Source organism: Arachis ipaensis, chromosome B06 (assembly GCF_000816755.2).
Source record: "Arachis ipaensis cultivar K30076 chromosome B06, Araip1.1, whole genome shotgun sequence".
Taxonomy (NCBI): domain Eukaryota; kingdom Viridiplantae; phylum Streptophyta; class Magnoliopsida; order Fabales; family Fabaceae; genus Arachis; species Arachis ipaensis.
In genome coordinates, this window is record NC_029790.2 from 94,809,475 (window position 1) to 94,817,653 (window position 8,179).

Below are 8,179 nucleotides of genomic sequence, written 5' to 3' on the forward strand. Positions count from 1 at the left end.
TAAAGATTTTGTATTTTGACTATTTAGCCTCTGAAAAAAAAAGGGTAACAATTACATCTCTTAGAATAACTTATAGTGAACTGGATATATTCTTTTGTCAGTTGCTAATGTAAAACTTATAAGCTCTTTTGACGTGTACTATTAAAGTAAATGAGGTGTTCGTTAAATACCAAAGTAAAATAGTCACACAAAAAAATGCCAAGGTAAAATTATCTAAAATAATGAGGACAAATTGATCCTTTGATGAGTTTGGAAAACTCCATTTGAATTTAAGTGATGATCAAACATTATAAATATGATTAATTGCAAGATTATTATTTTGATATTAATTTTCATATGTTGATTAAATAATTTTGCAATGCAGGTTTATATTGTTTAATTGATGAGACCATGGCTGAAATAATTTTTGTTTCTTGGGCCGAATATAAAAGGAAAACCAAAGCCCAGTATGAAATCAAAATTCAGCCTTATAGGAAATAAATGGTGGCTGAATTGTTTAATTGGACTAGTTTCTATCAACATCATCATTAAGCCCATAGTAAACCAAAGATCCAATGCTTGGTCCGAAACATATTGAGGGAAAGCAAATATTTTGCCTCCAACGGATCTCAATCTTTACCATGTGGTGGAATTCAAATTTCATTAAAGTGAAGTTAATGCATTGGGAACCATGAGAGAGAAAATGTGATTGACATGATTGATTGCATCTAGCTACACACTACTCAGCAAAGGGAGTGGGAAAATTAATTCACTATTACACTTTTTCTTTATTTCATTAATTGTTAATAGTTTCTCTTTTCTCTCTTTCATTTCTTTCTTCTCTGTTCGGTCTTTACACAGCAAACAATGGAGGCTATGGCTAGATACCGAAAGGAAGAACAAGCAACAAAGACCATCACTATGATGGCAAGAAAAAGTAAACTAAAAGTATGTAGTGGCTGAGATTCCCACCAAGAATGGTAAGATTTGGTGAGGTAATCTCGAGCTCTTTGATAAGCGGATAATTTATACGCTTTTTGGCATTGTTTTTACATAGTTTTCAGTATGATTTAGTTAGTTTTTAGTATATTTTTATTAGTTTTTAAATAAAAATCACATTTCTGGACTTTACGATGAGTTTGTGTATTTTTCTGTGATTTCAGGTATTTTCTGGCTGAAATTGAGGGACCTGAGCAAAAATCAGATTCAGAGGTTGAAGAAGGACTGCATATGCTGTTGGATTCTGACCTCCCTGCACTCAAAGTGGATTTTCTGGAGCTATAGAACTCCAAATGGCACGCTCTCAATTGCGATGGAAAGTAGACATCCAGGACTTTCCAGCAATATATAATAGTTCATACTTTTCCGGAGTTTAGACGACGCAAACTGGCGTTGAACGCCAGTTCCATGCTGCATTCTGGAGTTAAATGCCAGAAACAGGTTGCAAAGTGGAGTTAAATGCCAGAAACAGGTTACAAACTGGCGTTCAACTCCAAGAGAAGCCTCTACACGTGTAAAGCTCAATGCTTAGCCCAAGCACACACCAAGTGGGCCCCGGAAGTGGATTTCTGCATCATTTACTCAATTCTGTAAACCCTAGTAACTAGTTTAGCATAAATAGGACTTTTTACTATTGTATTTACATCTTTGGATTATCTTTTGATCCCTTGATCACGTTTTGGGGGCTGGCCATTCGGCCATGCCTGGACCTTATCACTTATGTATTTTCAACGGTAGAGTTTCTACACACCATAGATAAAGGTGTGGAGCTCTGTTGTTCCTCATGAATTAATACAAAGTACTACTGTTTTTCTATTCAATTCAAGCTTATTCCTATTCTAAGATATCCATTCGCACCCAAGAACATGATGAATGTGATGACATTTTCACAGAGAGGATGGGATGTAGCCATTGACAACGGTAATGCCCTACATAAAGCTTGCCATGGAAAGGAGTAGGAATGGTTGGATGAAGACAGCAGGAAAGCAGAGGTTCAGAGGAACGAAAGCATCTCTATACGCCTATCTGAAATTCTCACTAATGAATTACATAAGTATCTCTATCCTAATCTATGTTTTATTTATCTTTTAATTATTAAAACTCCATATCCATTTGAATCTGCCTGACTGAGATTTACAAGGTGACCATAGCTTGCTTCAAGCCGACAATCTCCGTGGGATCGACCCTTACTCACGTAAGATTTATTACTTGGACGACCCAGTGCACTTGCTGGTCAGTTGTGCGAAGTTGTGACAAAGAATTAAGATTATGAACGTGCGTATAAAGTTTTCAGCGCCGTTACCAAGGAATGGAACCGTCACGATTTCTGCGCAACAAGTTTTTGGTGCCGTTGCCGGGGATTGTTCGAGTTTGGACAACTGACGGTTCATCTTGTTGCTCAGATTAGGTAACTTTATTTTAATTTTAACCTTTTTGTTTTTATTATTCTTATTTTCTTAAAAAAATCAAAAATTTTTCTTTTTTTCGTTTTTCCCAATTAATTTTCAAAAAATACAAAAAAAAATTTACAAAATCATAAAATCAAAAATATTTTGTGTTTCTTGCTTGAGTCTAGAGTCAAGTTTTAAGTTTGGTGTCAATTGCATCTTTTTAATTTTCTAAAAATTATTTTCGAAAATTTCATGCATTACATTCTTCATGATCTTCAAGTTGTTCTTGGCCAGTCTTCTTGTTTAATCTTCATATTTTCTTGTTTTGTGTCTTTTCTTGTTTTTCATATGCATTTTCAATTTGTTAATGTCTAAAGAATAAAAATTTTTAAGTTTAGTGTCTTGCATGTTTTCTTTTCTTGAAAATTTTTCAAAAATAAGTTCTTGGTGTTCATCTTGACATTCAAAGTGTTCTTGGTGTTCGTCTTGACATTCATAGTGTTCTTGCATGCATCACATGTTTTGATCCAAAATTTTCATGCATTGAGTCTTTTTGATGTTTTTCTCTTTCTTTATTAAAATTCAAAAATCAAAAAAATATATTTCTCTTTTTCACTCATAAATTTTCAAAAATTTGAGTTGACTTTTTCAAAACTTTTTAAAATTTAGTTGTTTCTTATGAGTCAAATCAAATTTTCAATTTAAAAATCTTATCTTTTTCAAATCTTTTTCAAAAATCAAATCTTTTTCATTTTTCTTTCATAATTTTCGAAAATTCCAAAATGATTTTCAAAAATCTTTTTCTTATTTTGTTTCATAATTTCAAATCTTTACTAACAATTAATGTGATTGATTCAAAAAAATATTAAGTTTGTTACTTGCCTAGTAAGAAAGGTTCAATCTTTAAACTCTAGAATCATATCTTTTTAGTTTCTTGTTAGTCAAGTAATCAACTTTAATTTTTAAAATCAAATCTTTTTAAATTTCTTTTTCAAATCTTTTTCAAATTAAGTTTCAGTCACATCTTTTTCAAAATCAATTTCAAAATCTTTTCTAACTTCCTTTCTAACTTCTTACCTTTTTAAAATTGATTTTCAAATTTTTTTAATCAATTCTATCTTTTTGTTTCAATCATATCTTTTTCAAAACTACCTAACTAATTCTCTCTCTCTAATTTTCGAAAATCCCTTCCCCCTTTTTTCAAATTTCTTTTTTTATTAACTAATTGTTTTAATTTTTAATTTAATTTGATTTCAATTTTAATTTTCAAAATTTAACTTTAAATTTTATTTTTAATTTAATTAATTTTCGAAATTTCCTCTCTCTCATCTCCTTCTAATTATTTATTTATTTACTAACACTTCTCTTCATCTTAAAATTCGAACCCTCTCTTCCTCTTAGTGTTCGAATTTCTCTTCTTCTGTTCTTCTATTCTTATACTCACATACAGGAATCTCTATACTGTGACATAGAGGATTCCATATTTTCTTTTCTGTTTTCTTCTTTTTCATATGAGCAGGAACAAGGATAAGAACATTCTTGTTGAAGCTGATCCTGAACCTGAAAGGACTCTGAAGAGGAAGCTAAGGGAAGCCAAAGCACAACTCTCTGGAGAAAATCTGACAGAAATTTTCGAAAAAGAAGAAAACATGGCCGAAAATAATAACAATGCAAGGAAGATGCTTGGTGACTTTACTGCACCAAATTCCAATTTACATGGAAGAAGCATCTCAATGGCAGGGAGCAAACAATTTTAAGCTTAAACCTCAATTAGTTTCTCTGATGCAATAAAACTGCAAGTTTCATGGACTTCCATTCGAAGATCCTTTTCAGTTCTTAACTGAATTCTTGCAGATCTGTGATACTATTAAGACCAATGGGGTTGATCCCAAGATCTACAGGCTTATGCTTTTCCCGTTTGCTGTAAGAGACAGAGCTAGAGTATGGTTGGACTCAACCTAAAGATAGCCTGAACTCTTGGGATAAGCTGGTCACGGCTTTCTTAGCTAAGTTCTTTCCTCCTCAAAAGCTTAGCAAGCTTAGAGTGGATGTTCAAACCTTCAGACAGAAAGAAGGTGAATCCCTCTATGAAGCTTGGGAGAGATACAAGGAACTGACCAAAAAGTGTCCTTCTGACATGCTTTCAGAATGGACCATCCTGGATATATTCTATGATGGTCTGTCTGAGTTATCAAAGATGTCACTGGACCATTCTGCAGGTGGATCTATTCACCTAAAGAAAACGCCTGTAGAAGCTCAAGAACTCATTGACATTATTTTTATACGCTTTTGGCATTATTTTTACGTAGTTTTCAGTATGATTTAGTTAGTTTTTAGTATATTTTTATTAGTTTTTAAATAAAAATCACATTTCTGGACTTTACGATGAGTTTGTGTGTTTTTCTGTGATTTCAGGTATTTTCTGGCTGAAATTGAGGGACCTGAGCAAAAATCAGATTCAGAGGTTGAATAAGAACTGCATATGCTGTTGGATTCTGACCTCCCTACACTCAAAGTGGATTTTCTGGAGCTACAAAACTCCAAATGGCACGCTCTCAATTAGTTGGAAAGTAGACATCCAGGGCTTTCCAGAAATATATAATAGTCCATACTTTGCCCGAGTTTAGACGATGCAAACTGGCGTTGAACGCCAGTTCCATGCTGCATTCTGGAGTTAAACGCCAGAAACAGGTTGCAAAGTGTAGTTAAACGCCAAAAACAGGTTACAAAATGATGTTCAACTCCAAGAGAAGCCTTTACGCATGTAAAGCTCAATGCTCAGCCCAAGCACACACCAAGTGGGCCCCGAAAGTGGATTTCTGCATCATTTACTCAATTCTGTAAACCCTAGTAACTAGTTTAGCATAAATAGGACTTTTTACTATTGTATTTACATCTTTGGATTATCTTTTGATCCTTTGATCATGTTTTGGGGGCTGGCCATTCGGCCATGCCTGGACCTTATCACTTATGTATTTTCAACGGTAGAGTTTCTACACACCATAGATTAAGATGTGGAGCTCTGCTGTTCCTCATGAATTAATACAAAGTACTACTATTTTTCTATTCAATTCAAGCTTATTCCTATTCTAAGATATCCATTCGCACCCAAGAACATGATGAATGTGATGATTATGTGACGCTCATCATCATTCTCACTTATGAACGCATTCCTGACAAACACTTCCGTCCTACATGCAAACAAGCTAGAATGAATATCTCTTAGATATCTAATACAGAGGACCGAGTCCTAGATATTAGAATCTTCGTGGTATAAGTTAGAACCCATGGATGGCCATTCTTGAGATCCGGAAAGTCTAAACCTTGTCTGTGGTATTCCGAGTAGGATCTGGGAAGGGATGGCTGTGACGAGCTTCAAACTCGCGAGTGCTGGGCGTAGTGACAGATGCAAAAGGATAGTAAATCCTATTCCAGTATGATCGAGAACTGACAGATGATTAGCCATGCAGTGACAGCGCATTGGACCATTTTCACAGAGAGGATGGGATGTAGCCATTGACAACGGTGATGCCCTACATAAAGCTTGCCATGTAAAGGAGTAGGAATGGTTGGATGAAGACAACAGAAAAGCAGAGGTTCAGAGGAACGAAAGCATCTCTATATGCCAATCTGAAATTCTCACTAATGAATTACATAAATATCTCTATCCTAATCTATGTTTTATTTATCTTTTAATTATTAAAACTCCATATCCATTTGAATCCGCCTGACTGAGATTTACAAGGTGACCATAGCTTGCTTCAAGCCGACAATCTCCGTGGGATCGACCCTTACTCACGTAAGGTTTATTACTTGGACGACCCAGTGCACTTGCTGGTCAGTTGTGCGAAGTTGTGACAAAGAATTAAGATTATGAACGTGCGTATAAAGTTTTCAGCGCCGTTACCAAGGAATGGAACCGTCATGATTTCTGCGCACCACTCTTCATACCCAAAAAAGAAAGAAGAAGATCTCGGCCAGCAAGGAGAAGATCCTTGGAGAGGATGGCTTGTCTCTGATTCGGCTCAACCACCACAGGAGGTAGCTACAGTGGCTACGTGATGGAAGAGGCAGAGATTGGAAAAGATGAAGCTATCATCATCTTGAAGCATCAAGGGCCAGAAGTTCATCTTGGAGAGCAAGGCAAGGATGAAGGGCTCGGATTGATGAAGAGTGGTGACCAAGGAAGGACTAGAGGTAATTGCATGTTGGGTTTTGCATGGGTTATCTCTTCTCTCTCTCTGGCCGAACTGGTTCTAACTTGAAGAAGAAGAAGATTGGCTTGGTTTGCTTGGTTTCAACCTTGGAGGCTTCTCCCTATAAGTATGGGTGAACAGTCAGGGTTTGATTCAAGGAGTAAGAGTGCAAAAGCACAGGGTTCTCATAGCTCTCTAAGCTGACAGAATTTATTCTCCTTCAATGTTCTCATTTTTTAATTTTTCTGTTTAATTTTATCATGTCTTGAGTCTCATGGAAAAAGGAAAACAGTGAGGTTTGTATGAAAAAGCCATAGAGCGGAAAAAGGCAGAGAGTGCAAAATTAAAAGAAAAAGCCATAGATGTCCTTAGAGTTCCTTTGTATATCTGTGTTGCGTTTCATGATTCTGTGGGAATCCTCTTGTAAGATGGGTTAGCACTTTACAGTTGAAAGCTTGGCTACGACCAAGTCAAGTTCAGTTTGGGTTTAGATTCTGTACTTGTCCCGGATAGGAAGGGTAGTTCCTAGGGAGAATTGGTGTTTGTAATCAAGGATGATTATAGTGAAATTCCATCATTATTGTGATGGAGACTGGATGTAGGCTGCCTTTCACTTAGCAGCTGAACCAGGATATATCTTGGTGTAATTCTCTCTTTCTTCTACTCCATTTCTGTTTTTACTGCCCAGGAGATAAAACTGAAAATATCTCGTGATGACTGACGAGACAAAAAGAAAAGTCTCGTGGCTGGGGACGAGACAAAAGAAAAAGTCTTGTGGCTAGTTACAAGATAAAAAGATAAAAAATTTCCAGAAGTGGTTTCAAAGGCCAGCAAGTATTGTCAAGTGAAAAGGGGGCTAAGATTCAACCCCCCTTCTCTTAGCCACTGATAACCATCAATTGGTATCAGAACTTGGTCTCAAAGAGATCAAGCTTTGCAGTTTGGAGTAAAGATCCAGATGGCAAAAAACAGTGGCTCAAATCTGGTGTCCTACAATCTGACCGAAGGACAATCAAGCAACAGACCTCCTCTTTTCAATGGGAAAAATTACACCTATTGGAAGGAGAGAATGAAGATATTTATGCAAGCAGTGGACTACAGACTTTGGAAGATTATCCTTGAAGGTTCTCAATATCCAACCATCACAAGTGCCGAAGGAGTTGTCACTCCTAAACTAGAAGCAAGGTGGACCGAAGAAAACAGAAAGAAGGTTGAACTCAATGCCAAGGCTATCAACTTACTCAACTGTGCTATCAGCTTTGAGGAGTACCGACGTGTATCACGATGCACAACGGCAAAGGAAATCTGGGACAAACTCCTAGTTACTCATGAAGGAACCACCATTGTAAAAAAGACTAGGATAGATATGTTAAACAGAGAGTATGAAATGTTTGCAATGAAGGAAGGAGAATCCATTGATGAGCTGTTTGAGCACTTCAACACCATTATTATTGGCTTGGATGCTATGGGAATCAAGTATCATGAATCTGTGCTAGTGAAAAGAGTGTTGAGATGTCTCACAAAAGAGTGGGAAACAAAAGCATTAATTATTTCTAAGAGTAGTGGTCTTGACTCCATGACTTATGATGATTTGAGAGGAAATTTACTTGCTTT